Source organism: Prionailurus viverrinus, chromosome C1 (assembly GCF_022837055.1).
Source record: "Prionailurus viverrinus isolate Anna chromosome C1, UM_Priviv_1.0, whole genome shotgun sequence".
In the NCBI taxonomy this organism is placed as follows: Eukaryota; Metazoa; Chordata; class Mammalia; order Carnivora; family Felidae; genus Prionailurus; species Prionailurus viverrinus.
Window position 1 is genome coordinate 191,578,877 of NC_062568.1, and position 19,503 is coordinate 191,598,379.

Sequence of the window (19,503 nt, forward strand, 5' to 3'; positions counted from 1 at the left end):
TCTCCTATTCATGCGGAGTGAGCATCACTGTTGGGAACGTGGGGGAGCCCCCAGCTGAGCCCCCGGCAGAGAGAAGGGGCGTGGGGAAAGGGACCCCCCACACACAGTCAGGACTCACACCTGGGGCCACAGAAGCCCAGACCAGCTGGGGACAGGGGCAGACGGAGACACTGAGAGGGACTCGGTGACAGAGAGAACAAGTGACAGGAGAGAAGCAGAGAGGGGAGGTCAGAGGGAGGCCGGGGAGGGCTCGCTGGGGGGCCGGGGGGTCCCCGGGTCTCAAGCGGCCGCTTCTCTGTGGTTCATATTCTCAGAGAAAAGAAATCACTCTCCACGCAATTAATCTAATTAGACGTAAGCCAGTTGTGGAGACTGTGCGGCAGGTGGGTGATGAGGAAAAATTACTTCCCTGCAAAGAGTTTAAGCGTCATTTTTGGTCCATGATCTAAGAACTGAATAGAGTGGGCTTTCTGCCCTCTGCCCCCTCCGGCTCTCCCCACCTGCCACCAGCCGGGGACCAGAGGGTTCCCTGAGAAGGGGCACCGGCTCAGACAGCGGGCCGGGCTGGCCCCTGCACAGTGACTGTCACGACAGCTGAGGACAGCCGTGTACTCACCTAACACGCACGCGTACGCGCACAGACACACGGACGCGGGCGTCCAGACACTATCTGACAGGGACGCCCGGGCACACGGGAACCCTGGCTCTGCCCTGGCTTGCCACTGATCGGCCGTGTGACCTCTGGCACTTTCTGTTTCTCTTTTTTCAAATCGAGGCTGACCGAGAACGTACGTGTTGGGGGCAGCCCAGGAGAGTCCGAGGGGACGCCCCGCATCAGGCGAGGCCTCCGCCGCGGGCCGGGAGGGCCGGGAGTCCAGTCCCACGGGCAGCCACCCGCACCCACGTCTCACCCGGGACACTCGGCTCCCAGCTCCGAGGGGTGGGATTTGTCACGCGGCGCCAGGCCCAGGGCTCACCGTTTGTTCCCTGAGTGTTTCTCTGAGATTTCAGCTGGCGAAGGAAGGAAGAGGAAAGGGTGGCTGGAGCCAGAGGCCAACGTGGATTCCCTGATGCCTGTGGCTCGTCAGCAAGAGCTGGGCCCTGGGGACAGTCTGGGGGAACGTGGGCTCCCCGAGGGGCCTTGAGTCCCAGGTAGGAGCACAGCCCAGAGGCCAGACTGGGAGCAAACAGAGGTGGTGAGCGTGTCACTGAGGGCCTCCTATCCCTGAGGGGTGACCTAAGGCCCTGCCTGTCACTGAGGGCCCTGCCTGTCACTGAGGGGTGATCGAAAGGCTCTGTGTGTCACTGAGGGGTCACCTAAGGGCCCCACATGTCACTAAGAGCCATGCCTTGCTGCTCCCTTTCCTGCATAACTGTGGCCACCAGAGACCCCCCCCCCCCCCCCCCCGATAGGACCCGACAGCCCCAGGATCAATCCTGGCCCAGCCCAGGGAGTCGAAGAATTCTGGGGGCAGGTAACAGGGGCGGGGGTGGGACTTGGAGTCTGGCCTGGGTTAGAATCCCAGCTGCCGACTCACTGTGGGACCTGAGCACCTTCCTTCTGCCTCTGGATCTCGGGTCCTCACCCTCCCAACAGGGCGAGGAGCCTGCCCGGACCCCACGTGGGCTGACCGAGCATGGGGGCATCCGCAGGTGCTCAGTAGATGTTTATTCTCATCCCCTCTGTGGCACCCACGTGCTTGGCAAGCCAGCACCCGGTAAATCTCCACGAACCTGGTGAGATAGTGAAATGAGCTCATGTTTGGGTCTGGGTCTTACGGCACAAAATCTAAAAGTGAGTCGGGCAATGCAACAACCAGAGGGCCAGCTGGGTGGAGCCATGAGGGGTTTGGCTGTGAGACATCAAGGAAGACTTCCTGGAGGAGGCGGGCCTTGGGCCGCGTAGGATATGGATGGAGGAGGGGAAGGCAGGCTAGGAGGGGAGACTGCATGTGCACAGGCAGGGAGGTGGGAGGCAGGGGGTCAAGCTGAGACCACTCTGTCTTGCGAGGCTGGCCCCGGGCAGTGTAGTGTGTGTGTGTGTGTGTGTGTGTGTGTGTGTTGGGGGTTGTCCCTGCACAGTGCTGGGCTTCCAGGGGACTCTGGGTAACAGGGGCTCCCTCCCCTCTGTCAGCTCACCCAGGTCACCTGCTCTCCTCTGTCCCCAGGGCTGGCCTCCCCACTGGGGCCAGAGGTGACAGGTTTCAGTGCACAGACCTGGGAGACATGGATGCATCAGGCCTCTCGGGAAAGACCACCAGGCCCTGCCTGCTGTGGAACACGGACCCTGGAACCTTAGACTTGGGAGGCCCACCCAGCCCCTCCACCCTGTAGGAAGCCAGCACAGAGAGGTTAAGGGAGTGGCCCCAAGTTGCCCATCCCCCAAGGTGGGTCCCCCAGTGCTCTGCTCTCCAACCTGCCTCAGGCTACAAACACCTGAGCCCAGAGCCTCAAAGGTTCCTCTTCTCCCTCTGCCCCCCCCCGCCCTGCCCCCACACCCACCCACGCACTTCCAGGCGGAGAAGAGCCGGGAGATGTTCCTGAGAGTCCAGGCCAGCGATCTGTGGCCCCATCGGCGAGGCCTGGGCTGGGAAGGGGAGGGTTAAGCCCTGAGCAGCCCTTCCTGGTTGGTGTTTAACTTGCAGTTTCTAAAGGCCATCAGGAGCTCCACAGAGCAAACGTTTTCCCTCTTAATGACACTGCAGCAGATTCGGGAGGGGCCCATCTCTCAGAGAGCATTCAAGAGATGCCATCCATTACCCAGAATGGTCTGGCCTGGCAGCTGGAATAACTTTCCCAGAGCCCAGGGCTCTGAGGGGTGAGGGGTGGACGCCCAGATACGGGGCTGAGAGGACATTGACACAGGCTGGGATTTAGCTCAATGTGAGAAAGACCTCTTGCTCCCACCATTCACCTCTACAAGCTTTATTATTCTTAAAGTTGGCTCACCCAAGGCCCTGTCCCCTTTGGATTCACATCGGCAGAGGTTTCTGGGGACCCAGCGATGACAACCCCACGTGGAGACCAATGTAACATCTTCCCTCCTCAGTTCGGCATGTGGCTCAAAGGCAGGTGACACCCAGAATATGCACTTGACTTGTGGTTTGGAGAGTGGGTTCCATTCTGCCTCTGTGACCTTGACAAATGACTTTCCTAACAAGGACCCAAAATATCACCGCCTGAACACCCACAGTGCGTGCAGCTTATACCAGCCACTTCCCATCTGCCCTCTCATTTCATCTTGCCCTCTGAGGCAGGTGTCTCAAGAGATCAGACTGGTCAAGCTTCCCCGGCAGCAGAGCTGGGATTTGAACCCAGGTATGTCTGTTTATGTTCTTTTCACTGTACTATACATGGTCTCTGAGCCTCAGTTTCTTCATCTGTAGAATGGGAGGGACAATGCACATCCCGCATAGCTCACAGGATAGTTGACTATGTATCCGTGAAATGGTGAATGGGGAATGTGCGGGGTACATGGGAGAAGGTTCTGGGCCCTTGTGCGCGCGCACACACACACACACACACACACACACGATTGTCCACCCAGGAGACATCAGTCAGTTACTACCCAGGGATGAGAAGTTACACAAGGGGCTTTTCTAAAATGAACTTCCATTCTTTAAACGACCACGTGATCGGTAACACCCAATGTTTGGAAACATGGTCCAACAGGGGAGTAGTTTTGTGACCCAGCGTCTGACCTTGTGACGGACTATTATGCAGCCAACCAAAGTCGTTGTGAAGCACGTTTTGTGACACAGGGTTTTGTCGTGCAGAACCGTCACCTGCACAGACCGCGCCATCCCCAGAGAGGCCTCTCTCTGAGTAAGAGGACGGGCGGTTTCGAATTCTTCTGCTTATTTTTCCGCATGGAATCAATCTATTTTGAAACGAAGTGAAGCAAATATAGCTCACATTCTCCTGTTTCCAGGGTGGGGACTGTGGAGCATAATTTAAGCTTTGCTCTGTGTCTTGAGTCGTCGCCATGACCCTCCGTGTTCTAACCCCAGGGGGCCCCCCCAGACCGTTCATCCGGCACTCAAGGCCCTGCCCAGTCTCTCCTGCAGTTCCTGTGTCTGCTTTCCAGTGTCTTCCAGTCTCCTGACTGCCAGATGTTTCCCCCTGCTGGTGTCGGTGTCTCTGCTCCCAGCGGAGCAGAGACCCTCCCCGTATCCTGCCTCTGACCTGCTGTGGGTGGGAAACCAGGCCACCGGGCATGTGAGCACCGTGTCCGGGATAGGAATCCCTGATCCCTGAGTGAGGACGCAAAGGGAGCGCCTTTTCAAAGACAAAACAAAAACAAACACACACACAAAAAAACCTTGTGCTTTCAGACATGACCCCTGTAACTTGCATTTTGGTAATTCCTGGGCCTCGTGAACTTTCTTGCTGCATTCCAGAGAGCTGAAGCTGCCAGCTGCTTGGCTCTGGATAAGTGAGAGGTGGCCACGTGGAAATACACAGCGGTAGCCCATCCTTCCGTATTTACTTCCTCAATCAACTAATATGTATTTGGAGCCCTACTCGGTGCCGGGAGCCACTCTAGATCCTGGAGCTACAGCAGAAAAGAAAGACCAAGGGTCCCATAGAGGAAGGCAATCATTGGTAAGCGGATGAATAGAGGGATGTTACAGATAGTGATCTTGACTATAAAGGGCGAAAACAGGGATGACCGGTGTAGCAGAGAAGCACCAGCTTGGGTTGGGGGCAGTCAGGCTCCAGGAAGCCAGCCCTGATGCGCGGACATTATTAGCCTGCTCTGTCTGTGGCCCGAGTGCTCTTGCCTCCTTGCCCCTCCCTCCCAGTGTCCCTCCTACCTCACTGGCCTCCGTTTGGCCTCTCCTGCTGATCTCCCCTCTTCTCCCTGTCTGTACATGTTGGGAGGGTGCGAGGGTGGGTCTCAGAAAGCTCCACGAAGCTCTAAGCAGTCTGAACCCTCACTAACCATCTGTTCCTACTGTCAGCCCCACACCTGTGCTCCAGTCACACTCCCACCCCAGGGCCTTTGCATTTGCTGTTCCGTCCCACTGAGATATTCCTCCCCCAAATATCTGTGTGGCTCACCCTTTTCTGTCTGTGTTCACAGTGCCCCCTTTTCTCTCTATTTAAAACTGTGGCCCCTTTATTTCTGCACTCTATGCACCCCCCACCTTTCTTCTTACCCTCAGTTGCTCTTACCAGCATCTTGCATTCTATGTATTTGATCTATTGGTACCGTGTCTGCCCCATCCACTGAATATAAGAGCAGAGGTATTCTCTCTGTGTTCACCGCTGACTCCCAACACTCAGGAGAGTGCTCAGAACATAGTAGGTGCTCAGCGGTATCTGTTGAATGCATGTATGAATACCCAAAATCGTTATCTTCCCTTTCAAGGAGGTAAACATACAAAGCTGAGGAGGACAAGCAGGACTGATTCTAAGAGGGGTGGCCTGGGGATGGGACAGGCCTGGTGTAGAGATCAGAAGCCAGTAAGAGCCAGACATTGCTGGGAGAGGCAGACAGGGGAGAGGTAAGAGGAACACCAAGCTTGGTGTGCAGGCAGTGGGATCTGGGTAGCCCTACTGAGGGGGAAGGGAAGGGAGTCACATTTGGTGAGCACCTACTGTGTGCCATGTTCCTCAGCCTTCACCATAATCTATAAGGTGGCAATTATTAGTCGTTCTACAGCTAAGCAAATGGAGGATCAGAGAGAGAAAGCAACAGAATGGCCAGATGTCCTCTTGGCTTATCCATACCATCACGTTGACTTATTTTTACCCTGTCTTGATTCAGATAGGTTGAAGGTGACTATCAAAACGATGTATTAAGCTTATGAATGTTGACACTGGCAGAGTGGCTGGTATTGGACCCCTTATAAACTTTAGACAAAATGTTTTTAAAAATGCAATGACGATCGTTTGAAGGAAACCAAGAGAAACCAACACTTGGTAGAAACCTCAGCTGTTATTACCCTTAGTAGAAGGGAACCGTGCTGGGAGGCATCCGTGCTTAGATTCCTTCCCTCCTGAGGGCACCCAGTGTCCGTGAAAGAAAGCTATAGTCTTAGTGACTTAAGAAGTTAGAAGACACAGTTTGGGCCTGCTAAGTGGCTGGAAACTGAAGAGAAAATCCCAGAAAGGATGGACCACTGAGGAAAATTTCCCAATTCTGTGTATAAACTCCCTTCAAATCCTTGAACTTGAATGTGAAGGCAAGAATAACTGGAAAGACGGAATTGCCAAACAGAGATGTCAGAACCTGCCTGGTTCAGGGGAAACCCAATTTGGAGTCTGACTTCTGCTGTGAGTGACGGCATCCTAATACGTCCTCAGAAAGACCATGCATTAGGGATAAAGACCACATCTCATGATAGAGGGATTCATCCTTTGATCAACAAACGAAACAATAACAAATAACTAGACATGTGAGAAAAGAGGAAAATGGAACCCGAAGTCAAGGGAAAAACCAGCCAGTGAAAAAGACCCACAAATGACTCAGACGTTGGAATGAGCAGGCAAGGACTTTGCAGTAACTATGACGGATATGCTAGCCTCTGCAGATGACTAGCTTGAAACAAAAAATGGCCAAAGCTTAAAAAGTTTGAACAACCCAAAGAAGTCATATGGGGTTATCACCCAAAGTACAAATATCCATGAGTCTATGTTGATGTAAATCAAAGGTTGGACAAAATAATAAATTGTGGAGAAGAGGCAAATCTCTTGGGCAGGAGAATTCCACAAAATGTATGTGGCTACTTTTCAACCTCAAGGATGTGGAGCATAGCTCTCCACTCCTTACGTGTGGGCTGCTTGCAGTGAGGTCCTTCCAAAGAGTACAGTATGGAAAGAATAACGTAATGGTGGGGAAACCTGCAAACACTACCTCAGCCAGGTGGGGAAGGTCAACGACAATAGTTGTAGGTAATGTTGATAGTTGTGCTCTTCTTATGATATGAGGAGCATTTACCTTGTGATCTTCCTCCCTCAAACCCATACCCCCAGTCTAATCATTAGAAAAACATCAGGCAAGTTCCAATAAAGGCCATGTAACAATATACTTGACCAGTACTCTTCAAAATTGTCAAAGTCACCAAAACCAAAGAAAGTCTGAGAAACCGTCAGAACCAACAGGAGCCCAAGGGGACATGACAGCTAAATGTCCGGTGGTATTCTGGATGGGATGCTGCAACAAAAAAGGAACGTTAGGCAAAATTAAGGAACTCTGAATAATCTACAGACTTTAGTTAATAATTATGTGTACCTATTAGTTCACTAATAGTAACAAGCGTACCATACTAATGTAAGATATTAGTAATAGGGGAGGCTGTGTGTATAAAAAATATGGAAGAAAAAGAGAGCCTCAGTGACCTTTGAGAGGAGAAAAGGCAAATATTTGAGTAAATATTAGAAAAATAATTCCAAAAGTTGATAAAAGACAGTGACCATCTAGATCAGGAAGCTCAGTAAATCCCGAGCAGGTTACTTCCAAAGAAAATCATGTCTGACACAGCATAGTCAAACTGCTGCAATCCAGAGATTAAGAAAAGGCACTCAGAGGGGTGGGAGAGATACACATTAATATCAAGGAACAGGAATAATAATGAAGGCTGATTTTATATCAGATAAATGAAAGCCTCAAGACAACATCACATCTTTAAAGTTTCGGTAGGAAAAAATAACTTTTAACCTAGAATATTTATTATCCGGCAGAAGAGAACATTTTAAATTAAGGTGAATTAAAAACATATTAAGATAAACGAAAGATGATAATATTGTTGCCAGCAGATCCACAGGACAAAATATTTTAAATGAAGTTCTTCAGTTTAAAAGGTAATACTATCTGATAAAATTTCAAGTCTACAGAAAATAAAGAGAAGTGCCAGAAATGATAAATATAAAAAAAGATTTTCTCTTCAGTTCTGTACAAATTAGCTCATGGTTTAGAGGATATATAAGAATCATGTATTGTGGAGTTTACAACATGGGCAGAAATAAAATATGGGACAATAACTGCCAACGAGTGAGAGTGAGTATGAATAGAATCATGTTGTTATAAGGTTTCGGCGTAAACAAAACAGTATATTAATTTGCGTTAGACTGAGAGAAATTTATGATGCATAGTGACCCCTGAGTGGGCATGTGCAAGCAGACCTCATTGAGCCCAAGGGGAAAAGAACATATTGCAATCTGTAGCAGAAATACAAGGAATACACAAAGAAGTTTAATTAGAACATCAATAAAGGAATTAGACCGGAACACTAAAAAAAATCCCAGTTAACCCCAAAGAAGACAACAAAGGAATGAACAACAAGTGGGGCCAATCGAAAACAGGTGGAAAGATGCTAATAAAGTCAACACAGGTACTATCTTTGAAATAAAAGCCAGAGATTTTTAAATTATTAAAAAGAACAAGACCCAACTAGATGATGATTACAAAACACATACTTGAAATATAAAGATACAGACAAGCTGATGGCAAAAGTGGAAAAAGATGTGCTAAGCCTAAGAAAGTTGGTGTGGCCATAATGTCAAAGAAACATAGTCGAGGGGTCGATTTATCAAGAAGACATGTTCTGTGAAATGAATTGTACCTTCCCAAATACATATGTTGATATGCCCTGATTCCCAGTGTGACTGTACTAGAGCTAGGGCTTATTAGGAGGCAGGGGAGGTTAAGTGAGGTCATAAAGGTGCAGCCCTGATTCAGTAGGAGTGACAACCTTATGAGAAGAGACACCAAAAAGCTCGTTGTCTCTCCTCCATGTGAAGTAAGATGAAGGCCATCTCTCCTCCATAGTAAGATGAAGACCGTCTGCAGGCACAAAGACCCCCTTTCAACAGGTAGCAAGTTGTCAAGCACCTTGATCTTGGACTTCCCAGTCCCTAGAACCATAACAAATAAATTTTTGTGGCTCAAACCATCCACTTTATGGTGTTTTGCTATGTCAACCTGTGCTAAGAAAGCGTAAGAAAAATACCAGGAAACGTAAAGTACCGATATCAAGAATGGCAACAGAGATGTCCTATCGATTGTACAGATATTAAAATGGTAAAAAGGGAATATTATGAGCTGTATGCCAATAAATGCAATAACTTAGACAAACTCAAAATATGTCTTGAAATAGATAACTTGCCAAAACTCACCAAAGAAGAAATAGACACTCTGAATAGCCCTGTATCTATGAATTAAATTCGTAACTAAAAATATTTTCTGCAAAAACCTCCAGGCCCAAGTGGTGAATTTAATCCAACATTTATGAAATAAATGATATTCATCTTCCACAAATTCTTTCAGGTAATAGAAGAGGAGGGGACAATTCATAATTTCGCAATTCATTTTGAGCCAGCATAATCTTGACATCAAACCCTAATGAGGACACTAAAAGAAAGAAAATTAACTCGAGATGGATGCAAAGCCACTAAAAAATATTACCATGAAATCCAGAAATACATATAAAGGATAATACATCGTGACAAAGTACAACTTATTCCAAGAACGTAGGTGTGGTTCAACATCTGAAAATCAATCCGAGTAAGCCACCACATTAAAAGACAAAAGCCATATGATCATCTGGATAAATGCCAAGAAAGTATCTGAAGCAACCGACACCAATTCGTGCCCCAAACTCAGCAAACTAGAAATTGAAGGACATTTTTTTAGTCTTATAAAGGACTTCTACTATGCAAAACCTGCAGCTAGCACCAGGTGTAGGGTCAAAACCAGAAGGGATTCCCCCATCAGGAACAAGTCAAAATGTATATTATCAAAATCGTATTGGAAATTCTAGTTTGTTCCATAAGGCAAAAAGCCTTGGAGTTTGCAGAGGTTGAATTAAAACTCTGATTATTCACAGACGACATGAGCAATTGATAGAAAATTCTAAGGAACCTACAAAATACTACTAATGAACTTAACAGATTGCAGGATACAACTACAAGCAACATGAGAAAACTAAAGCTGAATTTAATAAGTTGCTGATATGAGTCAAAGTAGAAAAATCAATTGATTTTTATATGCCAGAATTTGGTAAACTATAGCCTATGAGCCAAATCTGGAGGATCACTTGTTATGGCCCTTGAGCTAAGAGTGCTTCTTAAAAATTTTAAACAGTTGAAAAACAATTTTAAAAATTGTGACATGTAAAATTATACAAAAATAAAAATTCAGCATCCATGAATAAACTTTTGTTGGGACGCAGCCAAAACCCATTTGCTTACACATTGCCCATGGCTATTTCCATGCTACCGTGGCAGAGTTCAGTTGTTGTGACACAAAGTCGATGGTCTGCAAAGCTTACAGCGTTTACTCTCTGGCACTTTACAGGAAAACTTTGCTGACTCCTACCCTATACCAAAAACAAACACTTGTTTAAAAATATTAAAACACAGGGGCGCCTGGGTGTTGGTTAAGCCTCCGACTTTGGCTCAGGTCATGATCTTGTGGTTTGTGAGTTCGAGCTCCGTATCGGGATCTGTGCTGACAGCTCAGAGCCTGGAGCCTGCTTTGAATTCTGTGTCTCCCTCTCTCTCTCTGTCCCTCCCCTGCTTGCGCTCTGTCTCTCTCTCCCCCTCTCAAAAAAAAAAAAAAATTAAAGCACAATACAATTTCAATCACATCAAAAACATAGTATTTAAGGATTTTTTTGTATGTGCAAGACCTCTGTACTGATGAAGACTATATATTATTTCATAGGAAAATTAAGGAAGATGTAGAAAAATATATCATGGTCATGGATTAGAAGACTGAAATGTTAACCCTCCCTAAACTGATCCTTAGATTTAATACACACACACACACACACACACACACACATGCACGCACACACACAACACTGTTTTTGTAGAAATAAATGAACTGTTTCTAAAACTATACACAAATGCAATAAAACTGATTTCTATGAAGCTACAATAATCAAGACAAAGCAAGAACAGACAGATGGATTCATAATAGAGACCCAAGATAAAGCCATACATATATATGTTGTCAAAGACTGAGAGATATTTCAGTGAGAGAAAGGACCGTCTTTTCAACAGATGGTGCTATAACATCTCTATCCCTATGGAAAAATTATGAACCTAGACTCCTACCTCATACCCTATATAGAAATGAATTTGAGATGAAACTGATGTAAATATGAAAACTAAAAAACAAGACAAGAGAAAAATCTGAGGAGAACATCTTTGCGATCTTGGAGGTAGATCAAGATTCTTAGGACACACACACACAAAAGCACTGTCTATAATAGCCATTAAAAATGATAAATTGGAGTTCAGTTTAAGAACCTTTTATTCTTCAAAAGATATCATTCATGATAAGAAAATGAAAACCACAGATTAGGAAAAATAATCACAATACACATGCCTGACAAAGGACTTATACTCAGCATATATAAAGAACTCCTACAAACCAATCGTGCAAAGAAAAACTCCAAAAAAATGGGCAAAAGACTTAAACATACACTTCATTAAGAGATGCAAATGGCCAAAGTATACCTGAAAAAAACTGCTCAACATTGTTAGTTGCCAGGGATCTGAATTATCAGTAAAATTAAACAGACTGAGAATACCAAGTATTGGTAAGGAATGTGGAATGAATGGAAACTGTATACATTTCTGGAGGATGGCAGAATAATAAGGTCATTCTGGAAAACAACTTGTCAGTTTGTTATCATGTAAAGTATCCACCCACTCTATGACCTAGGAATTCCACTTTTAAGTACCAGAAAGTAATGAAAACTGGTCTATAGATAGACTGTGTAAGTATTTTAATAGCAACTTTATTCATCATAGCCCCCGAGTGGATTTAACTCAATTGTCCATCGACAGGTTAATGGATAAACAAACTGTGGTATACTGGACAAACACTGAGCAATAAACAAGAATAAACTGCTAATAAATACACACATAGATTAATCTCAAAAACTTTTTTTTTTTTAAGCAAAAGACTCAGGATGCCTAGATCGGGATTCCATTCATGTGAAATTCCAGGGCTTGCAAAATTGATCTACATGGCAGACAGAAGCTGGGGCATTGACCCTGACCGAGCACAGAGGTTTATTGGGGTAATGGAGTGAGGTGTTGGTTAGATGGATGTATTGTATGCAAATTTTTTGCATGAATACACACACACACACACACACACACACACGCATGCGCGCGAGGGAAAGGATCTCCATTCACTTGTTCATCAATCTCGCTCGTGCTGACCTCTCCCTCTTCCTCCCCCTGCATTCTGCCCATCACTGCCCTGCCCTCCCGTCCTGAGTATCTTTCCAACACTCCACTCTACCCATCCAGCTGCTGCTGCTCTGGAGTGATCCAGCGCCGTCTGAGTTTGGGTCCCTCCGTTAAGTGCAAGTGGCTTATGTGGCTGCTGATCCCAAAAGTCACGTGAGGAGGGGACACGGGTCAAGAGGGAGAAAAACCCCAAAGGCTGAATCAGAGCGCAGATCACATTGTAGCTTCAGTCTTGCTTGGGACCCTCCGAGAAAGTGTGTAGAACGTGCCTCGGACCTGCCCCTCAGAGGGAAGCTGGGTATTTATCTATGTTTCCAATCCCTCCCATACCTCACTGGTTGAGAGGGGCCCCTGGGGTATGAATCCCTGGCACTTCCGGGCTGCCCTGCCCATGGCTGGTTAAGCCCCCAGGGCACTGGAAATAGGGACTGAGGGGGCAGTGGGCAATGCTCTGGGACCACCCACCACAGGTGCAAGTGAACTGGGAGCTGGCCCAGGGGACACAGGGTGGGGTATCCAGAGCTGCTGCCACGGCCGTCATCCCTCACTTGGGCGGGGGGTCTACGTCAGCCCCTCCCATCGTTTTGCTGCTATCCTTCCTGCCCCTCCGTGCCATCCCCCCCGGGGCAGGTAAAGGACTGTCCAACAGATAATTCCTGCCTGAATCCCTTCAACAGCTCCTCTTGGCTTTTGGGAGAACCAAAATCCTTGTCCCTGCCTCAGGGATTGGACCTGGCGTGACTTGTACCCCAAGCCCCTCTGTACGGCCCTCCTGTACAAGCCCACCTGCACAGGAGCCACACGGGAGCCTTTCGGCTCCACAGACACCCCAGGATCAGAATCACAGTGTATCCGGTGAACGAGGCAGCCGCTGCCCTCCTCTCTCCCTCTCCCACCCCACCCTGGGACACCCGGCCGGGACACGGGGGCAATTCTGGACCTCTGATGCGCTGAGGGTCCCCCGCCGGGAATGATGCTTTCTGAGAACTGAGCCCAGGCCGCCCACCCGGCCCGTGCCGGCATCGCGGCTCCTGCTGTCAACAGCCAAAGCCTAGCACCACCGCCACCAGCAAAGCAGCCCCAACTTCACGCTAAATACATAATTTACAGCAAATTAAACTTAATGGGACTGGAGTAATTATGTTGACTTTTTAAAGCACTTGGAGATAAACACCTGATTAGATATTTCAGAATATGAACTTTTCCATTGTCTTCCGAAGGAAACGGGAGAAAGGAGGCTGAGGCGGGAGTCAGGGAGAGGTGCGTGGGCAGCACCGGGGACCCATTCGAGGGCGCTCCCGAGTGGCACCCAGGCCAGCTTTTCAGGATGTCCGTTTCACGACATCTGTCGAAAGTCTTAAAAACGTCCATACCTTTTGATCTGGCGAGACGGGAAACCTGCTATAAGGACGTGATCAGAGACGGAGACAAAGCTCTACGTGTGGGGTTAGTCACCCAGCACCGTTCATCACAGCCAGATTTAGATGGGGGTCATCTAACTGCCTCACGGTGGCGGAGGAGTCGCACCAGGGATGGGACAGTCCTACACGCTGCACTGTTGTGTGGCCGTTAAGATTGAGACCTCCAGGGACACCTACCTGGGGGGCTCAGTCAGTTAAGCCTTTGACTCTTGATTTCAGCTCAGGTCATGATCACACGGTTCAGTGCAGAACCTACTTGAGATTCTCTCCCTCTCTCCTTCTTTCTCTCTACCCCTCCCCCATTCGCTCTCTCATTCTTTCTCTCCCGCTCTCTCCCTCTCAAAGTAAATAAGCATTAAAAAAAAAATGAGACCTTCAAATGTAATGCATGATGGGAAGGTGCTTATAAACATAAAGGCAGGAAATAAAAGTAGCATATAAAACTGGACATCAAGTAATTTTGCGAATATGAGCATAGGAAACACAAAACCCAGAAGGATAGATGCATAAATACCAACAGATGTTAGCTCTGCATGGGGGGTTATAAAGGATTTTTCTTTTTTTTTTAATGGTTAAAATTTTTCTGCTGTAAGCACCTATTGCTAAAATATGACTTTTAATTTGTTTTGAAATGGAGCAGGGTATGAATGGATCTCTTCACCCCCCTTTCCACTAGGAGAATTCCTGGATTCAGCTCTGCGGCCAGAGCTCTGATCTTGGAATCTCTAGGTCCTTATTCAAATCTTCTGGTTGCCGGGTGGGGTCCCGGCGGCAGGTTGTCACTCAGAACCCTGTCTCCTCTTCTTTAGTAGCAAGAATAACAATCCTGTTGGGGGTGGATGGGTGTCCGGCTTAAAAGCTACTAGTCCTCACTCCTTTCCTTTCAGATAGGATGGCCAGTGGAATGTGGATAGAATTGTTAAGTGTGGCTTCCAGAAAAGCTTTCTTTAAAATTTTTTTCAGTGTTTATTATTTATTTTTGAGAGAGAGAGAGAGAGAGAGAGAGAGCAGGGGAGGAACAGAGAGAGAGGGAGACACAGAATCCAAAGCAGGCTCCAGGTTCTGAGCTGTCAGCACAGAGCCCATCGAGGGGCTTGAACCCATGAACTGCGAGATCATGACCTGAGCTGAAGTCGGAAGCTTAATTGACTGAGCCACCCAGGCGCCCCTAGAAAAGCTTTCTAACGGGAGCTTATCACTGAGCAAAACCCTCTTGGCTCCTTTCCTTTCATTTCCTTTCTGTCTGGAATGCTGCAGTAATTTCTGGGGATCCAGCAGCTGTCACACAACCAATAGGCGATCTTTAGGATGAGCTCATGCACCGTGGAAGGCAAAGCAAAAACCAAGGAGACTGGGACATTGACAAAGTATGTGGAGTAATGGGAACGTCTATATCCAAAATTCTCTTAAACGAGAGAAAAAAAAAATTGTAATCTTCAATTTGTTTAAGCCACTACTGTTCGGATCTGTTTCTAGCAGCTGAAATGCAATTCCTAAAAGATACACCGGGGGACAGTCAAGGATGGCAAAACTGGCAAACCCACAGAAATCTCAAGGAAATTGGCAAGGAAATAGCTACTTCTACCGGAGTAAAAGACAGCGGGCCTGGGCTAAGATGAACTAAAGCAGAGAAGTAGAGAGAAGTTGTCAGGACAACGGGGCCGAGAGGGTTGGTGTTGATTTCTTCCAAGAACATAAAGTCAATAGGTCAAGTATAGTGAGGTTGAGAGTTCACCCAGCAGTCGGGGGACACGGACGTTGCTCGTAACTTTACGAAAGTCATTCTCCCTTTCTGGACCATGTCTCATCTGTTAATGGGAGGGGATGGCTGCCCCCGAGAATCTAAGGTTTCTCATGACTCCCAGGCTCTCTGACCATAACCTGAGCTGGATGACTGTCATATGTGGGAGAGTGGGAAGTGTCCACAGAGAGGTGAGCATCTTTGCCCCTCCCCCCGCACCCCATACCTCCACTTATTCAGCAACACAGCCCCCCTCTGGTTTCCGGAGCTGCCTAGGGTGTGGGAGGTGCAGGGTTGAGCACGGATTGGGTCAGGGCTCGCCAGTCCAGGAGCTAAGCCTGGGGGTGCTGCTACCGCTCCTTCTGGGCTAATGACTTCCCAGGGCGGAAGTCAATAAAGGGACGGATGACGTCAAGAGACAGAATGAGCTCTGCCCGACAGCGATGAGCCACCTTAGACGGCATTTTCTCATCAGATTTTGGAACTAGAAAATACGTTAGTGGTCTTCTAGCCCATTCCTTTCCGTGATGCTTGAATTCCTTCTTCAACAGCCACTGATGACGTCTTCGTCACCATCCCCATCACCCTCATCACTATCGTCATCATCGGTATCGACACCATCACCACCAGCCCTATATCCCCGTTATCACGGCCACCGCCGCCGCCACCATCGTCATCACTGACGTTTATCGAGCCCCTCCTTCATAGCAGGCACAGCGCTGAGTGCTTTATGTACCTGGTTGCACTAACCTCTCACCATAATGCGATTAGGTAGGCATTTAGAGGTGAGGAAGCCAAGCTCAGGAAAACGAAGTGGCCCAAGGCAACACAGATACTAAGCGGGGTGGGGGGTGGGGGGGGATTCAGGTCCAGCTCAATCTGATCACAAAGGCTAATCTCTGTCCGTTGCACGTCGGGACCCTGAGAGCTGACCTCTGCTGTGCACCTGCTGCGGTAGAGAGGTCCCTGTCTCCACCAGGAAGCTCCGCCTTGAGGCAGCAGCCCTTACCAAAGGAAAATCAGCCTTCCGTGGCCTCACGCATTGGTCCTGGATCCGATCTTTGGTGCCACGCGGAAGGAATCTGACCTCTAGTCCGTGCCACATCTTTTCTGATATTCGAGGGCAGCATTCATGCTCACTCTCGCCTCTTCTTTTAGAGGCTAAGCACTGAATCCCTTCAATAATCCCTCAGCGAGCGGCCACCTCTCCAGACTGTCCTCCGGCTGCACCCGGGCCCATCTGGACTTGTGCGATCCCTCCTCCTGGGTCTCCTGATTCCACTCTTACCACCCCCCCCACCCCGCCAACCCCCCGCCGCTGTCCCTCTCCTCCACCCAGAAGCCACACACAGGATGTCAGTCTCATGGTCAAAACCGTGCAGGGGCGCCTGGGTGGCTCCGTCGGTTGAGCGTCCGACTTCGGCTCAGGTCATGATCTCATGGTCCGTGAGTTCGAGCCCCGCATCGGGCTCTGGGCTGATGGCTCAGAGCCTGGAGCCTGCTTCCCATTCTGTGTCTCCCTCTCTCTCTGACCTTCCCCGTTCATGCTCTGTCTCTCTCTGTCTCAAAAATAAATAAACGTTAAAAAAAAAATTAAAAAAAAAACAAAAAACCGTGCAGTGGATCCCCTCAACATTAAAATGAAAACCCAAAGTCTGCCATGACCTATAGACCCCACATGATCTCTTCCTCCTGCTAACTCTTCACGTCTTGCCCCCATCCTGCCTCTCTCCCCATTACCCACTGTGCTCAGCTTCACTGGCCTCCCTGCTGGTTCCCGGTGCACATCACTCTTATTCCTACCGCAGGACCTTTACTTCCACAGCTCCCTGGGACGTCTCACCCCTAGTCCCTTCGTAGTCACCACTTTTCCTCATAGAACTTACCACCTCCTGCTTTATTTGTTTCTCATCTGTCTTCGCTACTCGAGTGCGAGTTCCAGGAGAGCAAGGATGTTGTCAACCTTCTTCAGTTCTCTATCTCCAGGGCCTAGAAGGGAGCCTAGAACCTGACAGAATTCTAACAAAACTGTTAAATGAATGTATGGATTAATTAATCCATGGGACCTCGTTCACAGGCTCTTCTCAGGCAGGGCTCTCTGCTTTTCGACAAGCTTATCCATGACCTTCTACGCTTGTTCCTCAGAATGACCCAGGAGTCTGCACTTCCCAGTTGAATAGGACTTTCACCTCCCTTTTACTAGACTCCATACCTCTACTAATATGGCCTAAAAGACAGCAAGATGTGCACAGGAGAGTGTTTGCTGCGGAGTCGGATAGGCTGAAGTTCTAGTCTCAGCTCTGCCACTCACTGGTTCTGTGTTATTTAGCTTTTCTAAGCTGCAACCTCCTCTTGTATAAAATGATGTTTATCATACCAACCTTGCAAGCTTGTTGTGAAGACAGGGATTATGTGAGTACATAGTGCCGAGTAAGCATCCAGTAATAAATGTTCAGAGGCAAAGGTAATTTTATCAATTGATAACATTATTTCCATGGTTGCCAATATTATCGTTGTTGTTTTATTAAGCTGGCCAGGTCTGGGGCCTCTCTGTCTCATCAGCGGGGCCTTGGTTGGGTATGGACCGAAACGGGGTGCGGGGAGGGAAGGGACAGGTGACAGGAGAGCCGCGTCACCTCGTGGGCTCATCCTGAGCTCCCTGTCAGCTCTCATGTCAGGCCTGTCTCTCGCCTCTGTACCTGACGGTTGATTTATTTTGCTCAGCTCAGCTCAGATTTGCGCTGCATGCTAAACTCGCATTTACATATGAAATCCCATCCTGTGAGCCTCGCTCTGTGGCTCCAGCCTGTGGGGATTTTCTTCCTACCCTGCCTCTGCCTTCCGAAGCGTTTGCTCTCCCTCTAAGAACCTGTCATCTGAAATCTGAAGGGCCCCCCCTCCCTGGCAGAGGTAACGCTGATCATGCCACGGGTCTCCCTCCTCCCAGAGGATGCAAGTTTCCGGGGGGAGGGCAGCACTTGGGGCTGACGCTTTGCAGACACTCTCCCAGAGCCTGAAAAGAGCCTGGCTCAGAGAGGGGGGACAGGCCAGGACTGTGGGGCCGATGGGAAGTGATGACATCCGTGGGAGGGGCTGGGGGTCGACAGGGCAGGGAGCGACAGGGAGAGCTGAGGATGAGCCCCCACCACCCCAGCCTGGTGGCACCGGGTCCACATCCCAGCTCCGCCCTTCACAAGCAGCTGATGACTTCAGGTGAGTCCGCTCACCTCTCTGAGACTCCGTCCCCTGTCTATCAAGTGGAGATGATACTTCCCACCCCAGGGGACGCCGTGGATGGATGTGCTGCAAGGGTGCTGGCAATACTCACTGTGTGTGAGGTGGGTGATGTCACAGAGCCATCCGGGTGGCCCTGAGGTCACGTGGCGCTGTGCCGTGGTAGGCGGTGTAGGCTCTGGAGTAGACCTGGATTTGAATCCTAGCTCTGCTACCTCTGGCTGGGGGACGGAGACAAACTGCTCACCCTCTCTGAGGCTCTGTTTCCCCCTCTGTGTCACTAGCTCCCGCGGGGTCGGGGAGGGGGACCGAGAGCATCACTCTGCAATGGCAATGCACCTGCTCTGGTAGAGGCTCCGTCGTCCTCAGCTGCCCCATCCCGCTGGCTTCCCAGCGAGGCCCCCCACCTGGAAACACATTCCCGACGGGGCAGCCCGGCTAGACAGGTGCAAGGATGTGCCCGGGTGCGCGTGTGCAGGGAGCGCCCCGCTCTGTGACCGGCAGGTACCAGCTCCAGGCACTGACTAGCACACAGGCATCCCCCGGGCCCCGGGCACAGACCTGACCCTCCGCAGCGCCGTCCGAACAGGAAAGACGGCCGTGCTTGTGGACTCAGTGGGGTAAGTGCTGGACGAGGCAGGCTCTTAGCGCCAGGCAGCTCTTACCCTGTTCCTATCTCCGCTCAGTTCTCCTGACCCATGGAAGGTCTAGGTCATGGCTCCCATCCCCCTACCTGTGGGGAGGACAGGGGTCCCGGTGCACCCAAGACACAGGCCCAGGATCCACCCAGCACTGCCCGGACGGCCTGCACACTCAGTGGTTTCTTGCAGGGGGGCAGAACTGCACCCGGCCCTCCGCACGCGGGTCGGGCCCCTGAACCGGCAAGGAAGG

The 19,503-nt window shown here is 49.2% G+C and overlaps 1 long non-coding RNA gene across 1 annotated transcript; it reads left to right on the forward strand.

Annotated features, from left to right (window-relative positions):
- The first annotated feature begins 2,219 nt into the window (after positions 1 to 2,219).
- Positions 2,220 to 17,602, forward strand: LOC125173622 (uncharacterized). Its single transcript, XR_007155095.1, has 4 exons — positions 2,220 to 2,387; positions 2,985 to 3,318; positions 4,401 to 4,605; positions 17,524 to 17,602. It is a non-coding gene; the product is annotated as an uncharacterized LOC125173622 (long non-coding RNA).
- Positions 17,603 to 19,503: the final 1,901 nt, after the last annotated feature.